The sequence below is a fragment of the Capsicum annuum genome, chromosome 1 (genome assembly GCF_002878395.1).
Source record: "Capsicum annuum cultivar UCD-10X-F1 chromosome 1, UCD10Xv1.1, whole genome shotgun sequence".
Taxonomy (NCBI): Eukaryota; Viridiplantae; Streptophyta; class Magnoliopsida; order Solanales; family Solanaceae; genus Capsicum; species Capsicum annuum.
The window spans coordinates 251,252,148-251,258,832 of NC_061111.1; the positions used below are offsets into that span (position 1 = coordinate 251,252,148).

The 6,685-nt window shown below is 31.4% G+C and overlaps 1 long non-coding RNA gene across 1 annotated transcript; it reads left to right on the forward strand.

Annotated features, from left to right (window-relative positions):
- Window positions 1-2,092: 2,092 nt before the first annotated feature.
- On the forward strand, window positions 2,093-4,396 carry LOC124889638. The gene is made up of 2 exons (XR_007048626.1): window positions 2,093-2,183; window positions 2,604-4,396. It is a non-coding gene; the product is annotated as an uncharacterized LOC124889638 (long non-coding RNA).
- The last annotated feature ends 2,289 nt before the right edge of the window (window positions 4,397-6,685 follow it).

The window sequence follows — 6,685 nt, forward strand, 5'->3', positions numbered from 1 at the left end:
CATTAAGAAAACTCCACAATAGACGAAGCCTTTTTACCATTTTCATCCAATTATTATTAGAAAGAGTCTAAATAAAAAACATTAAAATACCTTTAAGTATAAATTATTACTTTATAGATCTCTTTATTTAGGTTTAACTCGTTTTTTCAAAATTGCCATAGAAGTAGTTTAGGTTTAGAACTTTTTTACCAATTAAAATATTGATAGTATCTATGATTAAAGAGAGAAATTTTGAAAAGTCCTAAATCTATACAAAGATAAATTGCATCACAAATAATATTACACATATACTAATTTGAGGCAACTTTTCAATAATTAGATTTGAGTTGGTATAAAAGTCTTTAGTTTTATGAGAATAATTAAATAATAAATTTTTGAGTAAAAATAGAAAAAAGACATCTTATTGCAGTCTTTTTATGGCTTAGATTAGAATTTCGGTTTCATTTATTTCAACTTAGAAAACTTACCTCAAATTACAAGCAAACAATATTCATAGGTTGGTTCTACTTAGGAAAATAGAAAGACAATGGATAATGCATGAATAAATAAATACATGCACTTTGACCGTATTTTGTAGATCTTTTCAATTTTCATATGCACAAAGCAACTGACCGATAGCCTAATTTTGTCGTTCTTCAATTTCCATATGCATAAAGCAATTGATCGATAGTCTAGTACTACCTATATACATAATCATCTGATAATATGCATTGTATACATACAAACAAAACACATAAAAGAGTTTCTCGTACAATAAAAATCAATAAAGAAGAACAAATTTTTTTTAAAAAAAGGAATATGAAATAAAATAAAGATTCAAAGTTTATGAACTTTATGATATCGAATTTACTCAAAACAAATAAAATACGGCATGTGGAGTACTTAATTTCACTATTGTCATTGTTTTTAATTTGAACGTATCTCTTAAAAGTTTATTCATTCAAAAAAATTAAAAGTAATTTTAATAAATTAATTATCTTTAGTTATTTTCTCCATTCATATTTACTTGTCGATGTTTGACTTGACACATTTCTTACAAAATAATAAATATAAGAATAATTTTACTATATCACCTGTTGACACCTAATTTTTGCCCTCCACGGCTAAATTTAATCCTGAGTTTCTTCGATTTTTAATAAAATTGAAATATTTATTTCATCCAAATAAGAGTTTTGAAAAGCATATTTGTACGTGATTTTGTCACTTTAAGTAGCAATTATATATTATCGTGTTCAATTATGCGATATTATACAATTTGATTACTTAAATGTTTATTCCATGGAATATTGAATTTAATTAAAGATTATTGTGAAAATAAATATAATAATTGAAATCTTGATTTAAAAATGATCTATTTCAAAAATAGTTTATTTGGAGAAATGTTTACTTGATTTTATCAAATCAAAGAAGCTCAGGATTAAACTAGTTGCTAAATTCGTTTCAAATCTTGATTCAATTTGGTTAATTTGTTAAATTAGACTTAATCGAAGTTGATTTCGCTACAATTGCAACACAAGTGGCCGATTAATCTTCAATTAGGTCAAAATTTAAACACAATTGACTGAACTTCCATCAATAGTCTATTTATTAGATAGCTTAAACCTAATCCTAATTGGGTTATGTCTTAAATAATCTCAAAATCCTATCAATACGCTATTTAATAAATAGCCCTAGCCGAATTTGTCCCTTTATGAATCCCTAATTCCCAACACAAAACCAACCCAAGCCCAATTTCCTCTTGTTTCTGCCAAATCACCAGCCCATTCCCCTTAAATAATCAACAGCCCATTTCAACAACAGTGGCCCAAAAAGCATTGACCAGGCCCAATCTCCATTTATTCCCTTGACCCGTTTAGCAATAACACCACAACAACACAAGCCCACTTTAAAATTAGTTGACCCGGCCCATTCCCATATCCCCTTTTCTTCTTCACAAACAGCAGTACAATACGCGTACATTCCAACCATCGACAAAAAACTCTCAACTCAATAACCAAAATCCGTCCAAATCGACCCATCACAACCCAAATCCGATCGAACTCAACCCGAAAACCATGAAATCCGTCTGACCTGACCCTCCTCCACGCATCCCACGGATTTTATGTGAAGAAAGGTCGAGAAGCTTCTAGAAGATTGCTTAGTTAGCTCTTCCAACGTTCAAATCCGCGAATCTCGGGATGAAGGTACAAATTTAGTACATATTTGGGCAATTTTTATTGGTTTGGTTGGGGGGGGGGGGGGGTTTATTCCATCTCCCCCATTTTCTATTGGTTTTTCTTTGAAATCTGTTGAGCAAAAATCCAAAATTTGGGAGGTCGGTGATGAAAAACCTTATCCGGAGTTCAAATTTTGAATTCCCCTTTTTGGGCAAATACCAAGATTATCCTCGTTGAAGCCCTAAACGAACCCCATTTCATCATCTATAAATAGCTCTCTTGAGAGCAGAAAAAGGGGTTGGAAAAAGGGGTTCGGGAAAACTTTGGTTAGAGAAAATTTCTTTGGAAAGAAAGAAGATGGGAAAATTTCTGAGGGCTAAGAGTTTTCTTTCACAATAAAAAGTTGTCTTTTCTTTCTTCTTTTGAAAATTGGCCGATTAATCGAAGACTTTCGAGTTGATATCACTGATTGCTGGTGGTGGTGGATCCCGAATTCAGTCCGTTTATTCCGTTTTGCTGCTCCCTAAGAGGTAATATCCTACTCCATTTTAGATTTTGATTGCCTCTGCTTCATCTGGACCTTCTTTAGTTGTGAGCAAATCTTGAGTAACATTGATTGCTGGTAGATGGCTTTGATAGCCGTAGGTAGCCGTTGATAGATGTCCGATTTAATACTCTCATTTTTGTGAACTGCTTAAGGTTTGTATAGCTGACTTTATGTTAAGGTTTCATGTTCTCCGATTCTGTTTTGAGTTGCTGGGTATCTTGTAAGGCTGATTTCGTCGTTTAAAGTTTCATGCTTTTGATTTTGTTTTGAGTTACTGGTATCCTGTTAAGGCTAGTTTCGTGGCTAAAGTTTGATTTTGTTTGGTCGTTTCGGGCTGCTTAAATGTTGTCATGGTTGGCTTCATGGATTAAAGTCTCTTGCTTTGAGTCTGTTAAATAGTTTCGGGCTAATGGCATGTGGTTGTAGCTATTTCCGTAGTAAAGTTGCATGCTTTGATTTTGATTCGGGCTACTAGTACCCCGTTATAGCTGATTTCATACTAAAGTGTCATATTTTGATTTTTAGTAGTTCGGGTTGCTAGTATCTTGTTATAGATTGGTTCCGTCATTAAAGTTTCATACTTCGACTCTTGATTAGTAGTTTTGGGTTGCTGGTATCTCGTTATACTTGATTTTATGGTTAAAGTTTCGTGCTTTGGATTTCGCTTAACAGTATTTTTTTTAAGTTGTGGCATCTTGTCTCATGATTAAATTACCTAAAATTGGGTTTATGTAGTGTTTGAATCTCATTTGTTTGTTAACCCAGTGGTAACGAAGGCATTAAGATTTCAGCCTTACTTTTCTTGAAGTTTCAGCTATCGTATTCCTCGCCTAAAGTGATGAAGTCTTTACTTTTCTTGAAGTTTCAGCTATCGTATTCCTCGCCTAAAGTGATTAAGTCTTTAATTTTGTATGTTTGGCATTCTGGAATTTGAATGTTGCTTGTGATCCATGGTTCATGTAGTATGATCCAGGAGTTGTAACTCTTTTTTGTGACATGCTTAATTGTGTCCTTTTGTGGCATTAAAGTGATAAATTGTTTTTCTTTATTTTGCTAAAAACCATAAGAATTTCTTTTTGAAGCTTTATTTCCTCCTATAGTTGAAATTTCTTTAATTGATTATGAACATTTTCTTCAAACTTTATAGACTTTTGCTCCTGTGGAATTTTTACCTATGTGTGAATGTATTTGAATGAAGCATGAATGCTATAGCTTATTAATTGTTAAAATCTTGGACGTATTCTAATTTCTTCATTTCTTTCCTTGCATGCACCCCCCTTCATAAATGGGCCCGTGAGGTTCACCTCGTTGAACTAAGCCCAAAAGAAGGTCCAAAATCCCATCGTTTGGCGTATGGATACGAGAGTCGAACGAAGAAGGAAAATGGATTAAAGTCCTACGTTTGAAGCGGCTAAGAGACTCAAAAGTCTCATTAGTTGTTTTATTTACTCAAGTATCATTGTCTTTATTTATTTTGTTTATTTATTTGTTCATTCGTTTATTCGGGCTACAAAGCCAAGGTTGTATTTAATACAGGTGGAGCAAGATTCGAGCCAAAGGATCAAAAATTAGATTAGGCCAGGTGAAATGGCACGAAAGCCCAACTAGACTAGGACAAGTCTCATTGATTTGGGACCAATAGCCTAAATCCCTTACTTTCTCCCCTTTCCTTTTTTCTTTACGCTTGTTTGCCTTATGTGTCTTGTTAACCTAGTTAAATCCCTAGTGAAGTCGCTAAAAGCTGGTTTTGCATAAACACCAAAATATCTCTAAAATTTCTTTTCTTTTTAAAAATCAACTTTTTTAAGGTTAATCAAAGACGATTTTCAAACAGTCCGGATAACCGTAAGTTAGTGGATGTTTTAGGTGCCTAACACTTTTCTAAAACATTAATAGGAATTGCTTATCTAGAATCTCTAATTTAAAACGATTTTTCTATTTTGAATTGTTTGAAGTAACTGTCTAAAGGTTTCTTAATTCTTTTTCAAAATTAAGTGGCGATTTTCTCAAAAAGTCAAAATTTCTCCACAAAACATCACCTTATAATTATGTCATTAAAATATTAATAAATTAACAGTGTTTAACAGCAAGTACCAAACAAATATAAAATGACAAATTATCTCCAAATTTTTCAAATTAACAAATTTAACAAAAACAAAAAGCGTTATGATAAAACAAATATGACAACCTAAAAATTCTGATGAAATTAAGAAAATAAAAAGGCCCGGTCATTTTCTTTGAAAAAGAAGTATTCTAATTTCAAGTAAACAAAAAATAAAGTATATTATATCAGTATAATAATTTAATAGGATTACGTGAAATAAACTCAACAATAACCTAACAAAAATATTATGATAAAGCATATGGTAACAAACTAAAAGTCACTATGGAAGAAAACAAAAAGGTTCAATACTTACAGTTCTTTTAGGCAGTGGAATAAAAAGGTCTATGGCAAGTCCACAAATACCTTTTTTGTGATCAACATTTCTTTTTTATGTGTATATATCTATTTTCAGCTTATTCACTGCTTGAAAATTTTTTTATAATTCAATATTTTGTACTATTATTTGTAGCACCGTATCCTATTGATGCAATAACATAGTTAAACCAAAATACAACATGATCCACTGAATACCCCATTTGAATAGAAATGAAAATCGAAGCTATTTTCATCGATTGTCATTGAGATCAGTTGTTTTGTCACAACTTGCAAAAGGACCTTCTCGTTATTGGTCGGCACATCTCCATATCCTGTAATTTACAATACGTATGAAATAGTGAGCGTGCTGAATTACATTTAAATAGGTTAAAATAATTAAGTTAATGAATAGATTGGATCATAACTACCACAAGTTGCTCACCAACGTCTCAATATAGTTAAGTGAAAGAATTTGTTGTCCTTGCTTGAACAAAGTCAAGTACAACTTTATGAGTCTTTCTTCACCATATTAATTTTTATCTTTGTTTCCCATCCGGTGTCCGATACCCCCATTGGAGCCCGACTAATCCGGATTCGCGCCGCGTAGGGCCCCATTTGGGGGAAGCGCTCCCAACAGAATTTTCTCTGTACCCAGGATCGAACCTTCACTGAGCATAATTGAATCAGAAAAGACATATCAAATACTCATAAGAATTTGTGGTGGAATAAATAATTTTTTTTTTATAAAATATCATATTTTTTGGAGTAAAAAGATGAATTGAATAAAGATGTTAAGATTGTAAATATTTTTTGTGGTGTCATCTTTTCACCTGATTCAATAAAATATGTTTATCAAGTTTCTTTACACTTACATTGAGTTGATCAAAATGCATGACAATAAAATCTTTTGAATTTCTGATCAGCAAAGCTATACAATAGCCAAGAATAATAGTATACATCCAAAAAAATAATAACATATATTTAGGTATTTAAAACTTACAAAGTTCAAGAGAACAATATTTGAGGTTATCGGAGAGGGAGGAGGGTATGTTGCTAGCTGAAGAGCGATGAAAAAAATTGAGTCGTCAAACAAGTTAAATAATTAGGTGTAATTTTAAATAATTTATCTAAAGTTCTAAATATAAAAGGAAATAATCACTAATTTTAAATAGAGTTTTAGTTGATTTAAAGTCCTAAATACAAGGTAAAAAATTATATAATAATTTAATTAAAAGGTAGTAAATGACATCAATTGATTTAGAAGAGTCCAATAAGCATAGGAGTTGAACTTTCAGTAGAATTTTTTTTTGTCTTTTTTAAAACGCTTTTTGCCTAATTTTTTTTACTAAGTGAAGAAGGATTTTGTACCTGTTTTTGGACTACCCAACACGTCACAAAAAAAACACCCGAAAAATATTAATATAAACGTAAGAATTAACCATAATAGAAAACCTTCTCAGGAAAGATTTATATCAAATTTTATTTGGATGATGGAAAAAGTGTCCTATTTTTATTAGAAAAAGTTTTTATTTTTTCTTATTATACTATATTTAATATCATTAA